Below are 12,158 nucleotides of genomic sequence, written 5' to 3' on the forward strand. Positions count from 1 at the left end.
TAATAGTGATCTACTGTATCAATGGTATGACCATAAGAATCACCCAAAACTAATGAAGGATGGACTTTGAAACTGAGCAAAGTGCCACGATGATGGAACTAGAACTGCCTTCAACTGGTGCCCAGAAACTTCATCGAAAAATCACATCTTTGGCATCCAGACTGTGAGCATGGACCATACCAGATACACCGGCTGTGGAGACTCCGGATGCAGCGTGTAACAATCCAGCTGCACGCACCATTGCTCCTGCTCTGAGAGACTGTAATGGCAGATGGAACCCAAAACCCTGGACTAAATGAACTCGACAGACATTTTAGAGCAATAGCCCATAGAGTAAGGCAATGAGTTCTGTAAAATAATCTGGGCATGACGTAGATGGTATGGAATAAGGGGTGGATAATGTCCTGGTTCTGGCAAGGATAGAGTTAATTTCCCAAGGAGCCAGGACAGGTGAGCCAAGCTGGCCGGGGGCTATTCCATACCATGTGACATCATGCTCACCATAAAAGGGGGCCAGTCGGGCAGGGGCGGGTTCGGCGTGTCGGCGTGGCTCCGGGACGGGTCGAGCGTCCGGTCGGTCGGTCGTTGGATCGGTAAAATCGTTCTCTGTTATCACCCATTGTTACTATCTGTTACCAGCACTGTTGTTGATTGTTCTCCCTCTCCCTTGCTGTCCCAGTAAACTGCCCTTATCCCAACCCTCGAGGCTTTGCCCTTGTTTTTCCGTTCTCCTCCCCATCCCGCCGGGGGAGGGGTGAGCGAGCGGCTGGGGCTAAACCACGTCAGAGGAAAAAAATAGATTAAGGAAAGAGTGGAATAAACAAGAGGAAATGCACTGACTGTTTTATAGTAAGAGCTTATGAAGGTTTACCAGCCCGCGGCACAGCCAAGGCGAGCGGGGGGCCGACTGCTGGGCTTCCGCTTGCGCGAGGCTGCGGGCACCTTGGAACAGGAGCAAAGCCCTCTTCCAAACCTGGCTTTGCTGTTTGGGGAAAGACGGTCCCATGCGCCATGCAAAATGTAGGTCAGGGCCACAGGTAAGTCCTGGGGTGCCCTGCAGGGACTTGTCTGCTGAGGACACCCCCGAGAAACTAACCAGGTTGTGCAAAGCAAAACCGCATCAAGATCCCATATAGCTGACCTCCGTTTGTATCGCTTATTAAATATTTGATGAATGTTAACTGCCTAACCTACTTTAGCCCTTTCGCCTACCACGGTGTTGACTGGCTTCTCCGTTTTTCTCTATTATTGATGCATTTTGAGGAAGACGGTGTCTCGCAACAAAACAATGATCTTAGATCTGAGGAATGAAAAAAAATAAAAAATAAAAAGAGATACAAAAAAAAGAATATAAAACAGAGGCAGGTCTGGAAAGAGCAAAGTGATATGCGGGCAAAGGAAAATATAAATTGAGTAGCAGGACTCTATCAGTAATTTACTGTAGAGAGGAAACCAGCAATGTCTGGGGATGAAAGTGCATGGAGAATCATGTTAATTTTCTATCCCCTCCTAAAATAAAAATCAGATTTCACCCTGGGAATTGCACACGCATGAGTTTTATTGATACAAATATATGGAAGAATTACAGAGGAACTTCATTTTATATGAAATTGTTCATTGTCAAAATTTAAAAATTTCATACTAATTCAGAGTATATCTAGTTTTACTGCCATAAATATCCATGAAGGAGGAAGAAAAGGGGTGTAGGTAGGACCCCAGATGGCAGGAGGGTTTTTATGTTGCAGGGACCCCAGTAAGGTCAGTCGATGCAAGGTTCCCTTTGTACCATTATGAGCAGAGATCGCTGAGCCAAGGTGCTCTCTGGCCTTATCAAAATCAGAGAAAACAGATGAGGAGCAATAAAAAATAATCCACAGTTCTGTTAGACGAAGCCTCACAGCCCTCGATCCGGTATTTCGGAAGTCAGGGTTCAGTTTAATCAAGTGTAGATCTCCTGAGCGGTGTCGCTCACGACATGTAGCTGTGGCTCCGTGAGCCGTTTTTCTTCCCTTCATTATTAACGAAACATAGCGTTGTGGGAGACGTTTTTTGTCAGCCAAAGAGAAGAAAGAAAGAAACAGTGGGTAAGTGGCAAAGAGCAGACACTGGCCTTTACCAAAGATGTTCACAAATACCTGTACGTCAGCATTCCCGTCGCCCACTCCCCACCTCTCCCTGCGCTGCCTCGGGGTGTCCCTGCTCCCCGGATCAAAGGGGCACCACAGCTCCAGCGTCGGTCATACAGCTGAGCGCCACGTTTCCTTAGGGATGATTTACGCTGCCCTAGAAGAGCGTTTTTCATTCTGAACCAACTCCTTTCAATGCAAACAGCCCTGTGAAAAATTGGCCTTGTGGGTCCCGCGAGCTAGGGTGGGCATCGCACCTCTGAGACGACCACATTCGTGCGGATCCGAGGACACCTGCGTCTGTGGTGCTGGCTCTGCGAGCAAAGCCCGGGCCGTGGTGCTTCTGTGAGCCCCCCCATTGATTGCTTTATTTTATTTATAGTGACAGGACCCAGGGCACAATTCACTTATTTGCTCTCTAAAAGCTCCACCTTTTATTCTTTAATTGTTGTCATCTTCCATCCCAGCACGAGAGGGAAGCACCCGGGAAGAGAAGACTTGGCAAGCCAACGGGCAGCGCGTACAAAGCATCGCCCCGGCACGCATGGACAAGAAAGGGCCACGGCGCAAGCTGAGATGGGATTAGCAAGGGACACCAGGGAGGCCAGGTATCCTTCTGTTCTACTCATTGAAATATGAAAGCTTTCATCACTTTCCTTTCTGTAGGAACACCTTTTAGTTTCTGTTTCTCTTCCCCAAAACACCGGTTGCGTGTGGGTGGATAACGCAAACGTCAGCAGTGGCAAAAGGGTAAGATAGGTGCCTCTAATAAGGAAGGGACAGGGCAAAGAGTTCATGCAGAAGTTAATTATTTGCAAATTGGCAGCTATACTTCGACCTCAGATACTTGAAGACCTGGCTAATGACACCTCTGGGCCATGAGTAGTTCCCTGTAAGACTTGATGGAGGATGAGTCAAACTGTGACAGTTGAGAAGGACAAACAGGGTGGCTGCCTTTAAAACTGGGGGGGGAAGGAGAAGGGAATTAAGGACTAGCCAACTTCATTTCAATGCCCAGGAAAATATTGGAGCAAATAGTCAGACTAGCTCCCACTCGATGATAAGAGGAATGAGCACTAAATGAGCGAGAGCAAATTTATTTCCTTTTCCAGCCAGTGACCAGTCTCACAGAGTGGAGAGAGGCCATAAATATCATGTGTCTTGGCTTCCGAGTACTTTTGACAGTGTATCTGATGTCATAAGTAAGCTCAAAAGAGAGATTTACGAGAGAGTGAGACAAAGCTTGTAGGAAAACCATAGCAAGAGGGTGAGCGGCAGCGGGCGCGGTGGTAAGACATACCAGGAACAACAGGGCAGGCTGGCGCCAGGGCTGGCACCGCTCAGCATCGTCGCTGGTGCCACCGAGGGCGGCAGGGATGCCGCGCTGGTCTGCATGCCCACCCTGTGCGGTGGGACAGGCAGGAACAGACGCTGCAGTTCAGAGCAGGGACAAGTTCGTTACGAGCTGGTGCTGTCAGGCAGGAACGATGGACAAATCCAGCCAGGCAATAGCTGAGCTGGACGGCCGGGCAGGATCCCGGCTCACCAGCTAAAGCCTGGGAACACGGTGTTTCTGAGACACAGGCAGACGCCATGCTGGGATGTACAAATGAGAATATAGCTTGCAAGGCATGGGCAGGAGCCCTTTTCCTCTACCCCACAGGGACAGAACTGCAGCTGGAGGTTAGGCAGTTGGTTTTGGGGTATGGCAGCCTGAGAAGGAGTGTGTCCAGACACAGCGTGGGGGCAGCCACGGGGCTGACAGGGGGCCTGGAGATCATCACCTATGAGGAAAGATCAAATGCACAGCAGTTGTTCTGCCTGAAGAAGGAAAGAAGAGTATTTATTTCAACATGTGGGGATGCAAAGCAGAAGGGAATTACTCTACTCTCTGCCTGTAGGGCAGCAAGGAAGTTTCTGGTTAGTCATTGGGAAATAATTATAGCTGGTAAGGGCAGCGAGGCTGGGGACAGATGACAGCGAAGGAGGCAATGGAGCCTCCATTACTGCATATCTTCAAAGACAAACATTCTGTTAGAACAATGTGGGTGCAATTTATATATCATTATTTGCATTATAGTATAAGCAATATTTTTACATGGTATGTATAATACCCTAAGTCAGTAAGAGACAGTAAACAGCCCAGTGAGGTCCTTTCCAGCCTGTATTCTTTACCGAGCACAGCTCAGGTTGAAATTCTACACATTACACGTCATTTGTAGGAGAAAAATCACCCATGCAGAGTGCAGCGTGAGCACCAAGTGGGAAGCATCCCCCACTGCAGTGCATTAGCCTGTGCTGTCCAGGCCATGGGACACATCCAGCTTTGGGGTGTCTGTCGGAGGCTCCAGCAAGTCAAGATCTGTAGAGAGTGAACTGCAGCAAGGCAAAATCTGAACCACCCCTGAGTACTAAAGCAGCACAGGCCAGGAACCCTGCAGAGAGATCTGCCTATGGATCAGGGAGGTAGCAAAACCGGTATCGTTTCGGGTTTGGAGCTCTTAGGGCAAGCTTTGCACGTGGAATTTAGGTCCTTACCTAATCACAGGACTCCAGGAGCTGGAGCTTTAAGAGAAACAAAGTAATCTGTGACTTGTGCCATAGCTGTGGCTGCTGGATGTGTCTGTGGTTGTCTCTTCTCCTGCCTGTGTGCCTGGGGCAGCCCAAATTTGAAACTTGATTTGGAGGGTGGCCTTAGATGCTCCAGTTTGCTTCTAAGGGGCTGCTGGCAAGAAGAAATAAACTGAGAATCTTTTTAGCTGTGGGTGCATAGCTGGCCTGTGCCGCTCTGATTTGTACGCCACTACAAACAGCAAATTTCATTCTCAGAATTACGCTTTGAGCGTTAACGTTTTCACCAGCTAATGAAAGGCATTTTGAAAATTATGTCAAGCATAAGGGAAACATCTCTATAGTTACTCAGTAACTAAGATACTTTGTCAACACAGAAGTGACGGGGTCCTTATTGCCTAGTTAGTTACTAAGAAAATCTGAACTATTTACAACAGAGGCATTCAATATATTGTATTTGCTATGCTGCATTTCAGTGGCACGGCCATGGAAATCAAGACTCCTTAATAGCCTAGCGTTTGTCGCGTTTGAATCACATGGAGTCCCTTTAAAAAAAAATGCTTGCAGGGAACATTTCATATGTGTAAAGGGTATTGTATGGGATGGAGAATTCAGTTGACTTAGTGAATCAGAGGACACCGATATTGTAAAGTTTCTGATCTTCAGCTCCCAATTTATTTCTAAAGACATGCACCGCTGTGCAAGAGCCTACTCCCTCAGGGGCATTTGAAGGCCTCTGAGTTTATTCAAGTCAGGGCAAAAAAGAAATCTCTGGTAAACAGGGCAGAAGAAAGAGTAAAGGTTATTCACAGAGGCCACCTTCTGTCTGCGGATCGGCAAAGTCACCCCCTCCTAGAGCAATAAGAAAATGAAAGCTGAGCTGTGAGAAAACAGCTATTTAGCAGGATCCTTTTAAACATGGATGCTGGCACATTGCTGGGAGGTTGGCTCTTTTCAGTGTTTCTCTATTGGCTTTTAATTTATTATACGTACGGTTCTCTCTGCCCTTATTTTTCAAAACGAATGAAAGAGATTAGCTGTGACAAGCAGTACAGGGAACGCATGCACGAAAGAGGTGAACCTTTAAAGTATGAAATAAACCACACTATTTGATAGTCCGCAGTTGGATTTAATTAGAATAATTGTTGCTCTCCTGCAAGAGGACTGAAGTGTGCAAAGCCACGGGCCAAATACGAGTGGCTTGATGGGGCTGGAGGGAGGGGGAGGAAGCCACTGGCTACGCCATGGGCTGGCGAGGAGAGCTCCCCTCGCCGCGGAGGGCGGCATAAACCATCGCTGCCTTGGCGCAGCTCGCCATAACCGCACGCTCCTCGTGCCAGCCTGCCGCGCCGGGCCTGGCCTGCGGCTTCCGAGCGTGCACACGCCTTCCTCTGCCCCAGCGGCTCCCGAATCGCGGCCACTGGCCACCCGTCCCAGCGGCAGCTCGCCTCTTCAGAGGGACGAGACGGGGGGGCTCCCTTCATTAAAACTCCCTTTAATTGGGAGCAAGCACAGAGTATTATGCAAACAATTTTCACTGAAAAGGGGAAAAAGAGGAAACCGTAGGAAAAGAAGTGACAAGATCCCCTGCTTCTTGGAAGCAATTCCCTTGCTCTTTCTAAAGTAGGCTGCATAAATATTGATCTAGCCGGGATATGCCCTACACTCATTTGCACAGGCATTACAAATGTGCTTAAGAATGAGAAATCAATCTTGTTTTCCTGTGCGGTAAACATCTACAGCCAAGAACGTGCACAGATAATGCAAAATCACGGCTCTCAGGCTTGCCACTTGAACACTGAGTTGGAAAAGATGTTCTTGGGGAAGGCACGAGAAAAAGATCTTCTTACCTATTTGCTTATTTTCAGGTATTTCCATTAGTCGCTATACAGACCATTTAAATCCCACTGGCACTCCAATTCTACTTCTAATCTATCATCTAACTAGTTTCCTGTATTTTGCCTGCTGAATTTGTTTTTCAAAACCTTCTCCGAGCAAGGCATGGTATAACCTTAGGCATCCCTATACCTTTATCACTCCCTCTGCCATTAGCCTTCCATCTAGTTGAGCACTGCAACACCGCAACTGGGAAAATCATATCATTAGGTTGCAAAAGCAGTAGAGTTCCTGCACGAGAGAGCCACGGGGTGGCTTCTGAATCACCGGGTGATTAATAATTAATACGTAATTGTTGGATAATCTGTTTAGACAGTCACAGTGTAGGAAATTTATTAGCATTTTCTCTGGAGAACACTGCTACTAAAATAATAAAATTTTAACCAGTCCCCTCTCATTATAATCCTACTGAATTACTGAAACAGGGCAAAGCTACCTCGTCTTGCTATACATTGTAGTGAAGGATTCTGCCTTTTTACCAAGCAAAGTATACGTGCGTATATAAAGTGTAGGAAGCAGAAGACGTTGCAGATATGTTAGGTGACAGAGGTAAGGATTTGCGTGTTTAGCTGGATTTTAAAAGAAAATGATTCAGCTCTTTTTTAAGTGTTTGATTTACCTTGTTTGAGCTACCATTTGGCCAATTCCTCTGCCAGTTTTATTGGCTTGACTCATTATTTTCAGTTATTTTTTACTTCATTTACGCATTCTAAATTATATATGCTCTTCGGAAAGTGTTCAAAATGTTTCTGTTGTTGCAAAGAGAAAAAAACCTTTAAATTAAAAATGCAGAGTCCCTTTACATAAACATAACTCCAGCACAAGGTGACGCAGTAAATGAACGGAGTAGGCTTTAGACGGTGAAAACGGTATGTTTAAAGACTTGGCAAAGACAGGAAGAAAAAATGAGTCAAGTGATCCCTATTTCTTATAATCACTCGCCACACTGACAGAGCTCGTCACCGTTGGCCTCGAAATGAAATAATTGTCTTGCTGCATTTCAAGGCTGTGATTCAGGAGCTGCGGGATGCGTCTTTCTGTTTTACAACGTTGTTATTTAGGGAGATACTCACCTGTAGTGTGAGCATGCTGAACCTAGAATATTCCTGCGTTACACAAGTGTGGTTTATTTGAACACTGGCCGAAATATGCAGGCCTTGATAATTTATCAATTTACTCTTGGTGACTAATGATCCTGTGTTAAAATGCTGGATATTCTTATAATGGGCAGAGACTCCATATTATAAAACATGTTTTGTTCAGCCGGATCTTAATGTGATTTGTGGCTATGCTGCAGAAACAATCCCAAAAGATAAATTTGCTTACTGAAGGTAGCTGCCAGGCTCTACTACATGGAGGAGCAGAAGCACCAGCTTCCAGAAAGCAGCGTCTTCCAAAACAACAGTTTCAGCCAAAGAAATGGAGCTTAGAGAATAATGCAGTGTTACAGCTGAAGTACCAGGATAATTGAGCCTGTAACATCTGCTCAAATGCAGTGACACCAAAAATAAGCACTTCTGTCCGTGTGTTATTCCTTGTTAAAGCAGAGTGTAAACATGTGACATGACCCCGGCACACCAGGGAGTTTGGGAACAGAAGGATCTTGCGATCGCAGTTACCTTTCCCCTGCCAAAGAAAGAACTTTCCCAGCAAAACTTTAATGAAGACATTGTTTGGATTGCTTTCCAACAACTTTTAGAAGAAGGAAAAAGGACCATGTACTTAATTAGCCCCTTTAATAAGGGGTGTTCTTGTGTCTGTTTTACAAATGGAACAAAGGGTTAGGGTTAGGCTGCTTGCTTAATTTTTGCCTTGTAGTAAGAAATTGTATTGAATCCTTCCTGGAAGGAAAATAGTGAGAGAAGAAAACAGAAACAAATCTTTGATGTGTTATAAGGACTAACTTTCCCAAGAAATTGTTCAAGATTTTCCTTCTGTTGCAAATTACTGTTGAGTTTGATTAACCAGAACCCTTAATTTGCTGCTCCTACCCTGTCGTGATTTCCCCTGGTTTGAAGCCAGCTGGGAAGCCGGTCCTAGCCCCTGTCCAGCAAATCTGCTCATAAATACGTGCTGCTAGTTCTCCTTCCACAATATAAACACAAGGGAATATTCAAATAAGTTGAAAAGGAAGACCTTTAAAACTGATAAAAAAGAAGTACATTTTTTGCACAACATGCAATTACCCAGTCGAATCCCTTCCTTCCTAGTATCATCACAACCAAAATCTTAGCAGGAGTCAAAAGAGGTAATACATGCATAAAAATAAACAAGACCTTTGGAAGGGATTTACACTCTCCTGCTTCTGTGGGGAGGCCAGCATCCAGCCACTGCCATTTTGGGAGGGGTTTCTGAGGCTGGTTATCCCACACCATCTACCATTACGCTCCTTGCATCTTTCCTTGAAGAGTGTGGTAACAACCGCTTTGCAGCAGGACTCTATCTAGAAGGACCTGTGGTTTAATCCACTTATATTCCTGAAAAGATGTAGGTAGGAAATCTTACAAATTATTTACGAATCATTTCTATACATCAACTCTCGCAAAAAAAGAGCCGTTGGTTAGGTATCTGACAATCTGTCGTTACGCTCGTTCGACAGCAACCACATCAACAACCAATTTCTTGCCGTGTGACTCAGACTGCTAATTTCAGCCTGTCAAGTCTTGCCTCCCTTAGGTTTTGTGTAGGACGAGGGCCTGGGTGATGTGATCTCACTTTGACCTTCGCCCTGCTCCGAGAAGGATGATCTCCAGAGGAGGTCCAGAGGTCATCCACCTTAACGCACCTTACTTATCAATACTTGCCCTCCGCAATGAGATGTGTTCCTTGTAAGCCTCATATAGAGGCTTTCTGAATTCCTTGGCTCCCTTCAGCCCATGCATCCCTTGAGGGCTACACATTGGCCGTGGAGCAGCGTGCCTTTCTACCTACCTGACCTCCGTCACTCCATGGTGCCTCCAGCGCAGTGTGACTGCTTCCCTTCGAAGCTGGTCCATGCCTCCGAGGACAGGAGGCGAGTCAGCAGAGCCTTTCTCGTCGCTGCTTTCTGCATGTCCCTGCACAGCTCCCCTGAGAGCTCCTGAGTCTGGCTGCTGGTTTTGGAGAGCTACGTGGTCTGCCTGATTTGGAAGAGCGTTTGTTCTCAGAGTATGCGACGAAGAGCAGGCATACCTGAAGGTAAATGCTCCCTCAAGGCAGCAGAGCTCTGGCTAAAGCACCTGAAAACAAAGCCTCGCACACTGAGAATAAGGATACTTGCTGCGAGCAATACCACCATGTGGGGTATGATGTGTTGAACGGTTTTCCACCAGTCACCTATGGATCCACTGCAGGTTCCTTGTACACCGCGGCATCTGATGTGGAGAAAGTACAAAAGAGCAGCCAAGAATGGTAGGACACAAAATATTTGGCTATCGCACAGAAATGCATGCAGCCCAGCCGTGCTAAGTCATGATGGATGTGAGCCCTGCCAGCAGCCCGTCTGCAAATGCTGTGGGGAAGAGCTCTATGGCTAGCTCTTATTTGCTAGAGACCAACCGCATGGAGAAAACATCACCGCTGTTGGTGGGTTTTTTTAAAAGCCTGATTGCTCACAGTCATAGATACCAAGCTAGCTGCCTCCCGCTGCCTCTTCAACTCTGCAAGGAAAACCTTCACCGCGTGCTCCAGGCGTCAACTTTGTCAGAAAACACACACTTGGAAGCTTCAGGTCCCGGCAGTATTGAATCCCAGACCCACTACTGGCGCGGGACTGATCTGTTTGGTGAGGCAAAGAAACGTGTCAGGTAGGTGGAAGCTGAAGTTTGCGATACTATTATGAAAACAGCTTATCGCTATCTGTTGGCAGAAGCAATGTTCCTAAAAACCCAGCTGACTTTCAGAGCATGGCATTTCCCAGCTGCATGGGGACCACTGATCGGTTTCCACATGTTCATCGCCTATCTTCTCAAGAGGTCAATGAATATTTTAACCACAAAACACATCTTGATCTGTGGAACAGGTAGGTCACAGGCACCGAATATCTGGGAGACCGTGCTACCGGTCGCAGTGCCTTGGTATTTATGTGCGTGGAAAAACTAAGACCTTATTCTGCCCTAGCAATGAGAATTCACCTCAGTTTGGAGACCCTGGTTTATCCTTGCTCTGACTGCAGTAGGTGGAGTCTCACAGAGCATGCAGCAGTTCTTGGCACTTACAGAACAGCAGAGGACACACCTTTAGAAAGCTGAAAGAAGGATGATGCTGCCTCTGAAACAGTTTGGATACCAAATAAATACACGTGACTGTAGTTTGCTGTGCCCTGGCCAACATCTGTAAAGCTAACGGCACAGGTTTTGACCTCGGCGAAATCTGGATGCTAAAATATTAGCTGTTCCCCCTTTCCTATGGCTTCCCTTGCGCCCGGTCCCAGGGTAGCTTCTGCACAGACTGACAGAGAGCATGGAGCAGGGCCTTACAGTGACCTGTGTTATTGCGTGAGGAGCCGTACCACCTATCGGCTAAATGGCAGCCTCATTTTCCTGGAAATTTTGTTTACACTCATCCATGAATACCGGGATCATTCCCATCATTCCAGCTATTACTAAGCGCAATCTTAATCTCATGCAACAGCACAGTCCAGCCCTATGACTACGCAGTCATAGCTGAAATGGCCAAGCAAGTGAGCAGGGGAGGGATGGAGATGTTAAGCCGAGGCACCTTTGGTAGGCACGCTCACGTGCTGCTGACATGGCACCGGAGGTCGATTCCGCGCACAGGTACGTACCTGCCCGCATAGAAATCAACGGGCATTTTGTCACTGTAGTAGCCAGAGAAAAAAAAAATCCCACTTTCCTAGATTTAAGTCCTTCTGGTCCTGTTCATCAGAGCGCAGATGTGTTGTTCCCTACCGATTTCCTGAAAGCCTTTCTGAGAGAGCTGCTGGGGAACTGCAGATGTGACAGTGAGTTATTCTAGTATTAACTTCTAGGTTGATCCTGCAGGTATTTTAATTGTTTAAGGCTTTATTTAATTAATCTCCTTGGAGGATATCTATGTTTACTCTTAACAAGATACACCTTTGGTGTTGAAGAAATAGTTAAAACAGCTCCTTCAAAGGGCATAATGTGCATCTTTGTTTATACTTCCAGTAAATTACTGTAGATGCAACTGTTGCTAGCACTCTGTACTAGGATAAACCATCAGTAATACATATTTTGAGAGTTTAGCTTCCACTATGCTATTCTCATTTCAGTGCTTATGCCATTCACAAATAAATAACGTGTATTTGTGTGATATTTGTGTATCTTACTGTATTAAAAGCAATACCTGAGATTCTTAAGTGTAATTCATTTTACTGCAGAGCATTTCCATTACCCGGCTGACAGTGCAGCTCCAGTCATACCAGCACACCGGAGTGGGCAACCCACCATGCAGAAATGGCAAATGCAAGTGAATACGGGTATGAACTTCCTAAACCAACTTTGTTGCCCAACCTGCTGTATGGTGGAAACATATCCTCAGTCTTGCATGAAAGGCCTTTATGTACAGCCTTTTAACAGCAGACAGTACCCTCTGAGATATTTA

Source organism: Balearica regulorum, chromosome 2 (assembly GCF_011004875.1).
Source record: "Balearica regulorum gibbericeps isolate bBalReg1 chromosome 2, bBalReg1.pri, whole genome shotgun sequence".
NCBI classification, from domain to species: domain Eukaryota; kingdom Metazoa; phylum Chordata; class Aves; order Gruiformes; family Gruidae; genus Balearica; species Balearica regulorum.